Consider the following 11,547-nt stretch of genomic DNA (forward strand, 5'->3'; position numbering starts at 1 on the left):
TGTCTTACTACTGTTCTCCTTGCAGTTGTTACTACTGCTCGTACCTTCGTGTTCCTACTGTACTTAATACATTCGTACTAGTAGTATAATTTGGGTCAGTCGATTTGTGAAAGAAGTTCGACGGAGCGAAGGAAGAAGACGGCAAAAGAGGTGGAAGAAGCCCTTCTAGCCATCCATGTTGCATCAAACGGCTCACATGAGTCGACTGACCCAAATTGCTCCTTCAGATTGCAGGATCCACATTCAAGGTCTCGAAGGTAGATTCCGCGTCTGCACCCGGTTTGCGGACTCGACGCGCGCGCAACCGGCTTCCGCTGCGACAGCCACCATGCGCGCCTCCTCCGCACGGGCAGAGACGACAATGACACGCTAGTTCCTCCTCTCCGGCGTGTAGGAGCACGCGCTCGTCCTCCTCTTCGTATGCTGCGTGCATAGACGTGGCTCCACCAGCTGCTCGCGTGCTTGGCAGCGCGGCGGCATGGCGAGGAGGGACTGCAGATGATGTGAGCGGGCGAGCCTTCGGCTTCATGGCACAGGGATGGCGGCGACACGGCGGTGATGGGCGAGAAATTGTTGGCCGGAGCAGGCGGGCACCGGCATGCGCAACAGCAGCGGCGGCATATTGATGAGTGCACGTATGGGAGCTTACTTTAGTTTTATATGAGGTTGGTCAAACTTAAAATAAAACCGTACTAGTACACGTAAACATTTGACTTAGGCAGCGCTTTTATTAAAAAAATTGAAGTTAGTACCACAGCCACGATACGAAATCATGTGCAAGCGCGTGAACCACGGACACGCGGTTGATCGAACGGTGCATCACCATGTCGCGCTCGAAGGACATCCACCGAACCTTTTTGTGTGTGTGAAAACAATCCTCGAATATTACTCAACTTTTTTTTCCTGGGAAAGTTCTACGCTGCAATATTTCCATATATTTGAATTTAGCTCCAGTTTGTGTTTATTTGGATTTGGGCGTTTTAGGTGCGCCCTAGTTTTTTTGAATACTTATTTTGTGTGTGTGACTGTGAGAGAACGTGTGTATGTGTCCATATGTGTGTTGTGGTGGAAGGGCAATGTGGAGACGGTGTGCGTGTGATACACACATAAAGAGGTGTGAACGTGCAAATGATCATGCATGAGTGAGACATAGACAGCTGCCGATACATTGTGTATACATGAGAGAACGGTCTTCTAGTTTACTTGTGTGTGTGTGTGTGTGTGAGAGAGGGAGAGAGAGAGACACACAGAGAGACAGAGAGAGAGGAGCATCCGTAACACAACAACCATCTCTCTCGATTCGTCCGTCCCTCGCACGATCGCATGCAACATATGCATCAACGCGCACATTTTGACACCCTCACTCGGCCGCTGCCCACCTCAAGGCCCACACAATCTCTTCGTCAATACCAATTTCTCTCCTTAGGTTTGTTTTCGCTCAATATCTGACACACACACACACGCGCGCGCGCGCAGCACAACACACACACACACACTCCCCCGAGCACACAATTCATCCTCATCCAAGGTTATACGGCAACCACTCTCGCTTGTGCTTCTTTGCACCCCAACATGCACAACACCTCAATATTCAAAGAGGGCATCGAGCAGATCGAAGACGGCGACCACGCCGCGCTAAAGAATGCGGGGTCATTTGGAAGCAGGGTGATGTGACGACGGCTGACTGACTCCTCCTCCCACCCTCTCTCTCTCTCTTGCACAAAATTACCAATCCCTCTCTCCCCCGCACAAAATTGTCAATCCCTCAACCCATGAGATCCTTCCCCTCTCGTCCATGTTTTTTCAGCTCTCTCATCAAACATGTTGTCTCTTCTCCTTCCACGTATACAGAATCACGTATATTACATGTCTCCATCTTTCTCACAGACCTAACTTCTTCCTCTCTCTTTCTCTTTCTCTCTCTATCTCTCTCTCTGTCTCATTAGGTTTGTCTCCTACTCTCTCGTCCACATACATACAATCTTTCCCGCTTTATCGCTCCATCTTTAAAAGCTCTCTCTGCACGTTTCATTCACACAATGGGATATGTCAAAATGTTGCTTCTATAATGGTTGATGTAGAGTTTTGGTTGTTTTTATTGCATCCTACAAAGTAATAACTATGAAATGCATTTAGATTCTCATTTGACTGGGATTATGTGAGTTTGAGCATGTTGTGAAGTACTATAGACCTTGTATACATCTTGGGATTCGATAATGATTGTAACTACTGAATTGTATAGACCATTACATTCGAAGTCAATAGCCTAATATATTTATTTCACAATTTCAACAAATGATTAGTTCACTACAAACTAAGAAAACAAATGTGTACTCCCTCCGTTTTTATTTAAGTCCGCGTATTAGCATTGGTCAAAGTCAAGTTTTGTAAACTCTCAGAAAGCTTATAACAAAAAATATTAACATATACAATAACAAATAAATACCATTAGATTCATTATTGAATGTACTTCCACATCATACATATTTTTTATGGTAAATGTTTATATTTTTATATAAACTTGGTCAAACTTTAGGAAGTTTGACTTCGGTCAAACCTAATATGCAGAGTTTACTACTACTACTCGCTAGTTGCTTAGCCGAATCACTCAACACGCCACACGGGGAGTCCAGTGTCACAAAATTTTGAGGTCGGCGGGAAAATCTCCCGCGACCCTGATTCGAGCAGTGGGAAGTTACCATCATAGCCTTCGAACAGGCCTACGGACGACGCTTGGTAGGGGGCTGTTTTCGTAACTTCAGGTTCACCCTACCCAGCCAGCCCCACCCCGGCACCCAGAGTAGTACACCTGAATACTCCCCATTTTCTATCCCCACCACAAAATAGACTTCTCCACGGCACCGCAGCCTTCGTGCTCCTCCCCTTTACATCGGCGCACTCGTCCACCGCAGCGCATCTGCCTCATCGACGACCTCGTACGCCGCACTGGAGCCGGTCCACCGTCGTCGTCGTAGACGGAGCCTCTTCCCTGGCATCGTCTTCCATGGTCTCGGACCTGCTTCCCGGAAGCCGACGGCAAGCGCAGAAGTACCACCGTCGTGGACAATGAACTGACTCCCGTTGCCGACCAAGACTCACAGAGGCCGCCGCGACCATCGTTCTCCTCCTCGATTGGTAATGTGTGTATTGAATCACTTAGCAGTACATGTGCAGTTCCAATTTTGTTCATACCTACCCTTCAATTTTCCTGGGTGCTATTGTTCCCGTAAAAGTAATTGGTTATAGCCTCCATTGTCCAACAGAATATCAGCTTGTAATTGTGCGTCGCTCCTGTATCGCGCTGTGCTTGGGTAGGTTTTTCATCTGCAACCAGCAGTGTGGCAAATGATGGAAAGGTTTTTAGAACTAGCAAGATGCCCATGCGTTGCACGCATCAAGATGCATTTGTATGAGTAGTTTATCTTGTGGGAGAAAAGGATGAACGAGGGAAGGCCTTATTTGCAAATCTGGAGAGGGGTATGGGTATCTTTTTTTATCTATCTATGCTGAGAACTATCCTCTACTCTCTAGTATCTACTTCTCGATCTCAGCACTGTAAACGCTTTTTTAAAGCGCCGCGCGTTGCGATTCTGTTGGAGATGCTCTAACATGGCAGACGAGTGCTTTAATGTTGCCCACAAGATGCGCGAGTATTACTAGTAGTATTTTTCTTGCCATGTTGAGATTTTAAAACCACGAGTGTGAACATGCAGAGGAGCAATGAAGACCAAACACGGGATATTCGGGACATCTTCAAGGAGCGTGGCAAGTTAAAGAGGAGCTGCACCGAACCTGTAAAACGAGCTTTGGTAAGTAACACCCTTTCAATTACTTTCGTTTAGCCTCGTGTTCTTCGATGTGTATATGTTGTAGTTTCTGTTTCTCTTAAGCGTGGTGTTCTTCGATGTGTAATAAGAAGAGTCTTAATCGTCCTAATGCTTTCGTTTTTAACTTGATGTAGGAAGTGGGTGTTCTCACCTTGTAGTCTGTTTTTATATTTCTTTTCCTTTTGAATTCACTTCTCCGAGTTCTGTTTATCTGGCTTCTACTAAATGGATCTAGGTTTCTCTGAGTATTGATCTAAAAAAGAAGTAACTTCATGTCAGGATGCAGTTCCTGCGAGGAGGGAAGTATGGTCAACCTCGAGATCATGTTTCCAAAATGAGGCTGGATTACACACAAGGTGCCAGTTCCCTAATGATGCTGGATTAGACACAAGGTGCAAATTCCCAGATGATGCTGGATTACACACAAGCCAGGTGGAGTCGTCAGCTGTTCGTGTCCTCGTGGCATTAGTAAAGGCTGAAAGAAAGCGTGCAGCAGCCCTTGAGAATGTAGCTGAGTTCCTGAAGAAGCGAAAAGAGCAATCAGATGCTCTCTTCACCCAAGCCAAAGAAGAGATGGAAGAAGCCAGAAATAAGCTAGCAGAGGCAGAGCAGGCTAGGCGTCTCCTGCTATCTAAAACTGTTGTCAATACAAAATTTCCTTCATAATAGCTAGGTTCAAATGTTTATCCAGTCAGCATGCCTGTTGTGATGTCTGTGCATCTACTGATGTGGCACAAAATGTTTTTTTGGGTCATGTAATAACAGCAATTACTTTCCAAACAATAACAGACGAAGCATTGGACATGGTATAGTTCACGCGCAAGCCCGACATTCCAAGTTCAACTTCCACATCAAACTCATGTTCACAGATATCTGCACATTCATACATAATGTCCACAACCATGATTCACTTCAAAGCCAAAAAAATGTGAGGAGAGTTATAAATAAAGAAAAACCTCTACTAGTTCCTGCTACCAGTGCGAGCACAACAAGTCAAGACCATGCGTAAATTAATTATATTTTAGTCATTTTTTGTGTTCTAAAATGCCTGCCGGCTCGCGGAAGGACGTGTTGCCGGCACACACGCGGATTCAATGAAGGCAGGCGGGGCAGTCTTAAGCTGGTTGCACGCGGCGAGGAGGCGTGCTCAGCCGGGCCTGCAGCGAGTGCGGCCCTCTTGGCCGGCGCGCCGGTTCAATGCCTGCGCTATGAGAGGTCGCGTCCGTGTCAGAGCAATCACTCCCTCCAGTCCTTTTTTGTTTGGGTATAACAAAATCTCGTTTTCCATTCACATTTTACAAGTAAAATTCGTGGACAAACTTTGACCCAAAGTACGATGGGGACTAGTAAACCAGAATGGAGGTAGTAGTTTTTTTAATCAAAGAAGGGTTTCCCCTTCCAATTACTGAAAACCAGCATCTAAATCTAAACCATAGTATCTACCCTAGATCTACCAGGTTCAACATCTCGTAACATAAACCCATACAACCATACGCCAAGGAGGTACGTAGTACTATGAATTCCATTTTCGCTCCATACCAATCGTTCTAAAAACTACTTACTACTTATAACATGCCATTGAAAATCGGAACTCTTAACCCCGCTAAAAATCGATATTTTAAACGTGGCTACTTGATCTGTGGCAACTGGCGAGCCATTGTGCTCCAAGTCGTTCACCTGTGGTCCCAACCATTAACTCCTACAAAGGTGCTCCACCACGTACCCGGTACCCGCGAATGCAGTTATCGTGCACCTAGGGTTTTAGGGTTTATTTGTTAACGTCTCCTTTACATAACACTCATGTGTGCGAGACAGCGAGAGGTCGACTGCACGCGTGCACCTCTTCTCTTCGTATATGTACTCCACCGTTTGTCTGGTGTCCAAAAAATTATAATAACTACTAGCAATGTGCCAATGCATTGCCACACGATCAAAGTAAATTAATACATATTCACCGATTTGATAGAAAAAAATCTAGTTTTGAAATACGTATATCACTAAAAATATGTTATGTTTCACTCAAAATATATTCCTTTGGCGGTTTTGATGAGATAAGGGAGGAATGTTGTTGGTTTCAAGATTCGAGAAGTGGTATATGTCTAATTTCTACTCTTACTAGCAAGATGCCCGTGCGTTGCACGGAACGTCAAGATCTTGTGGGAGAAAAGGATGAACGAGGGAAAGCCTTATCTGCAAATGTGGTGAAGAGTGTGGGTAAATTGCCATATTTTCCTTCCTATCCGTCAGATATAAATCGGACGACCTACATTGCAGGATGGCAGGCCCACCATCATCACCAACTCTATTTTTTATCCCTACTCTTATAAAAAGCATTGTCGGTGATGATCGTGTGCCTGCCATCCTGCAATATAGGCCGTCCGATCTATATCTGACGGATAGGAAGGAAACTATGGCAATTTTGCAAAAAGATACCCACACCCCTCTCCACATTTGCAAATAAGGTCTTCCCTCGTTCATCCTTTTCCCCCACAAGATAAACTACTCATACAAATGCATCTTGATGTTCCGTGCAACGCATGGGCATCTTGCTAGTTGTTGCAAAAAGCCCATGTGTGTGTGAGAGAGAGGGAGAGTGGAGGAGGACGGAGTGCATGTGTGACAAAGACACAAGTAGTGTGTGTGCGATAGGTATCAGCTTAAAATGAGGCGATAGTGTGTGTGTGCACGATCGAGAGGGCGTGTCTCAAGAAGGGAAGAAAAAGCTACATAGATACAAGGAGCGGGAGAGAGACATGTATGCGATGGTGGAAGCATGAGTGTGCGGGTGTATAAACCTATCTAGAGGCTAGCTAGTCGATAAATGTTTGTGAGAGAAATACGAGTCGGGGTGCGAAAGCAAGAGTTTTGTGTGTGAGAGAGAGAGACGGTAGTCGGGAAGGGGAGTGGAAGCAGGAGTTGTGTGTGTGTGTCTCTGTGTGAGAGAGAGAGAGGAGACGGTAGTCGGGGTTGTCTAATCGGTGTCAGTCTGGGATGGAGACGAAAAGGAGACCGCAACAAATGTTGTGTCTACAGGAGAGAGAGAGAGTAATTTTAGTGGTATGAGTCATATGTAGAGACATATAGGGTGTGTGAGAGAATCCCATAGAGAGAAAGACAAAGTGAAAGACGAGTGAAGACTGTGTGTGTGGTGGTGAAAAAGAAAGCTTAGGTACTGAGTGATACTAGAGAACAGTAGAGACGTGAGAGATAATGAAAACCGTGTAATGTATAATGATAGGGAGAGTGTGACACTTCTCAAGGGAGACGTCGAGAGACCATGTTTGCGAGGATAGGAGAAACATGAAGTGAGCGTGCGGGTGAGCTGGAGAAAAGAGAGTGATAGCTACCTGAAGGAGCATGCATGCGAGAGAGATGGGCGTGAAAGGAGTGAACAAAAAAGGGATTCAAATATTTGAATTCGAGATGATGATACATGTAATCCATACTCGAACCAAAATTGATCTATCAAACATGCATACTCATATGAATTCACGCACATCTATGTTATTTAATATGTAGATATTACTGATCCATACATTTTAGTAGAACATAATTTGGTTAAAATTTTTCGAATTCAACCTTAAGATTTCGAGATCGTTGTATTTGTAAATCATATTATACATATAAAGGAGCAGAATTCTTTGTTGTGCTTTTGAAAGTATATATAAAAAATGATGTATATAGAATGTAATTCCAATTGAAAATGGATCCCGCCCGAAAAAAATAGTAGAATACAAACGGGATTCGAATTGAGTTGGCACGGTAAACGTGCACTGTGCAAAATTTGAACGAAGCGGGGAAAGTCGCAGTAACCGCCCGAAACCAAAATCTGCGAGATGGAAATCACTACTGCCTATCCCTGCCACGCAAAGCCTATCTGCTGGATTTCTATAGGTTTCGATAGGGGTAGGTTTGTAATTTCACCCAAACGTGACGTAACCGCCTCTCACCCGGATTCATACACGGTGGGCGCCAAAACACAGTGTGCCCTCGGCCGAAATCGACTCCCTCCCCGATTCATATTCATACACGGTGGGCGCCAAAAACAAACTCTCGTCGGCAAATATTCGGTGTATGCGAGATTACCGTCCTATCCCCAACCGACTAATGTTGCTGTGATGTAGTAGAAATTTGAAACGGGGGCTAAGTTTGTAAATTTCCTCGCATTTGAGACAAGCGCGCCCTGAATACATGGTTCCCCCCTTCCTCTCTACCTCCCTTTTCCCCATTCGTACTCCGTGGGCGCCAAAACACCCTCTCCACCCCACCCTCCTCCGTCCGCCGCCGTCCGCCACCCCATCCACCGCCGTCCTCCTCCACCATGCCGGAGCTGATACCCCGACGCCGCCGTCCATTACAAGAGATCGACCTCTCTCATCCACGCCTTCGGACCGGGATCCTTGCATCCCGTCCTCTCGCTTCATCCCTGTCGTCGTCCACCTTGCCGGCGCCGCTCCTACGACCGTCTCGTCCACCGCGCCCCGCCGCCACCGTCTACCCTCCTAGATCTGCTTCCACGCCGCCGACAGCCATCGCTACCGCAGCACCGTCAAATTCTCAGCAGATGCGTACACGGCGCCGCACCAGAGGCGGTACTCTTTCGTATCTGCTCAACTTATTTATCGCGGCAAGAAAATAGATCGCCACTGCTTTACTCTGATTTCTTGTCTTGGTTGCGAAGTTGCCTTTGTCCGGTTTGCACCTTCAGATCCGCCATGGCACGCTCAACACTATACTCCCAATGCTTATGGTTTTCCCCTTTTATATTCCACACTAGTTAAATCACAGTAGACTAAATTTCAAAATTGGGTCAGTCGATTTTTCAGAGCTCGTCGGAGTTCGCCGGTGCGATCCAATGGGGCTCAGGTGGTTGTGAGGCCTCGCCGAACGAAGAAAACTCAATGCAGGTGGGGGTGGGGGTGGCGGAGGAACACAGGCGGTGGGGGCCGGTGGTCCGGCCGGCGGCCCGTGCGGTGTTCTGTATGGGAAGAATCAGAGACGAGGAAGAAGAAGGGTTAGGAGACGTAGGATCTTCATCCAACCGCCTGAAATGGTCGAGAGACAGCTGGGAGTTGCATTCTTAATGCGCTCTCATTCATCATGTGTGGGCACTGCGCAACCAACATTTTATTATCCAAAATCTGCTTGCTCTTCTTTACCATGTTCCTCTTCCGTTCTTCTTTAATATGTACTCTCTCCGTTCCTAAATACAAGTCTTTGTATAGATTCCACCATGGACTACATATGGAGCAAAATGAGTGAATCTACACTCTAAAATGTATCTGGATACATCTGTATGTGATCCATAGTGGAAATCTCTACCAAGACTTATATTTTGGAACGGAGGGAGTATGCTAGTAGTACAGTATGTTCCTTGTACTGAAGATGAGCAGGGACATTTGCAGTGTAGAGGTCTATACGGTCGGTTGTGATGGACACTTTGAGCCTCTTTGATTCGTAGGATCTTGTAAACATAGGAATAGGATTTGTAGTGGCCTGCCCACTTGAATCCTATAAGAATAGCAAGGAAATGCGCGGAGCTGTGTCGCCTTTGAGAGTTATACTGATATTAACAGTACCGCACCTTCACTTGAAGAGAGCTGGTATCCGAAGCCTTTCTAGCCGTACCGGCAATACTAGCACATATATTCCAGCAAGTTCCACTTTGCTGATTTTACTCTGATGCTTAAGGTTTTCCCGTTATATCTACACTATGATCTGTGTAGCTGCTTTGTGTCGCACTAGCAGCAGTCCACTCTTGAAGCTAAACACTGCAATGACTTACAAAATTGGCACCAAGGCATTGAGTGCCATTCTGGATGCAATGAAACTCATACGCTCCCCACCTGTTGACTCTTGTTCAGAATATGATCCTAATGACTATTCTAACCTCGAGGAGTTAAAGGCAGATGGCCTGTCCTGTTCACCCATCAAGGTGCCTGTTCTAATTTGGCAATGTTTTATTGATTGCGGGTATCTTGCATATGTTGTCTTGCATTTCTTCTACTTTGTTGCACCGCCATCTGCTTAGTTTACTCATCATATATGTCGAGATGCCATGCCCATCCATTATCAATACATATTCCATCTGTCATCATACCATGTTTTTCCACTCAAATGTTGTTCGTGTGCATCAGACATCAAAAAGGAAGAGGGTGATTGCCGAACCTGAAGGAGCACCAGCAAAGTCCTTGAAAAACGTGGTGGTGCCGGAGAAATCAGACAGCACCCCACTTATATTGGTTGTACAACCAGTGACACAAAACGTAGGACCGACTCCAGCAGACTGTACCCATACTTCACTGGCCACACCACTAGCCCCACCACACAGGACCTGCACTCCAGCAAAAGGTATACCGATTTCATTTGCCATAGCACCAGCTGTACCACAGAAAAATCCCACTCCAGCAAAAAGTACAGCAAGTCCACCGGCCGAAGACCTATCCCAACTGCAGAGACGGCCAATTCCTGCAGATTGGAACCCCATTCCATTTATTCCCAGTTTAAAAGACAATGCTTTCAATGTTGTTAGGGACTACGTGCATATATTCCCATCATGGGAAGATTATTGTGAAGACAAACACCATTTTCACATCTTCCTGTCCAACTTACGTGTAAGTGCTATTATTCATGGTTATTATTTTCCTGTTTTCTGCTGATTGAACACATCAATGATTTACATTACATTGTTGTAACTAGGCGAGGGTCAATCTGGATAGTCATGACGAGCAAAGCTTGCTTGTGCTTTTCAAGGAAGCATTGCAGCAGTATCGGTGTTACCTGAGGAAATCACACTTTGGTGGCAAATCTATAAACGAATTTCCGGTGAAGTCTCCTGTGCTAAATTTAGAAGACATTGAATGGAAAAACCTTGTTATGCACTGGTCTCGTTCCCAGGATGAGGTACTGTCTATGAAATCACATGACAATTTGAACTTCTACTTTTCCGCATGTGCCTTACGGATCTTGTTTGCAGGAAATCTGCTCGAAGAAGAATTCCGGTTTGAAAAGAACGACAGGATATCGCAAATATGTTGCCCGCTGCTTTGCTCTTGTTAGTACCTGTTGTCCTGTATCACTGTACTTGCATACATACCTGGTTCATTATGTGACAGCAGTATGCATGATAGCTTGCTTATCAATTGTTCGCTCCAAATTATCTGATCTGTATGAATGGTTACATTAGTGTAGAATATATCCAATGCCAATGTTTTTTTAAGCTCTGCATTGTTCTTGTAAGTACATGTTGTCCTTTATCAGTGTACTTATAATGACAGGTAGTTGTTCATGTACCATCACTCTACAGCTTATTTTCATTTGTCCTCCATTTTCTACACATCAGATCTATATTTACTCTTACCATAAGGTTGGTACTGGAGAAGTTTAGTTGTGCCATTGCTCTTGGCTGTACCTTTTGCCTGTATCGCTGCACTTACATTTATAGCTACTTGGTTATGTAGCATCACTCTTCATCTTACCTTAAATATTCTCCATTTTTTCGTATATTATCACATCTATATTTACTCTTAACAAAATGTAGAATAAAGGCAATGCTTATGAAGAAGATTCTGTGGTAAACTTCTTCAATTGCCCCCCCCCCCATCAGCATGGACAAGGCCTTTATAGAGCATGTCTTCACCAATAATGTAAGTTTGTCCATCTCAAGCCTTCAAACTTTGTTGTATATATTTGGTTAGGCATGACTGCAACAGCTGTTTAT

This window comes from Triticum aestivum, chromosome 2B, assembly GCF_018294505.1.
Source record: "Triticum aestivum cultivar Chinese Spring chromosome 2B, IWGSC CS RefSeq v2.1, whole genome shotgun sequence".
In the NCBI taxonomy this organism is placed as follows: domain Eukaryota; kingdom Viridiplantae; phylum Streptophyta; class Magnoliopsida; order Poales; family Poaceae; genus Triticum; species Triticum aestivum.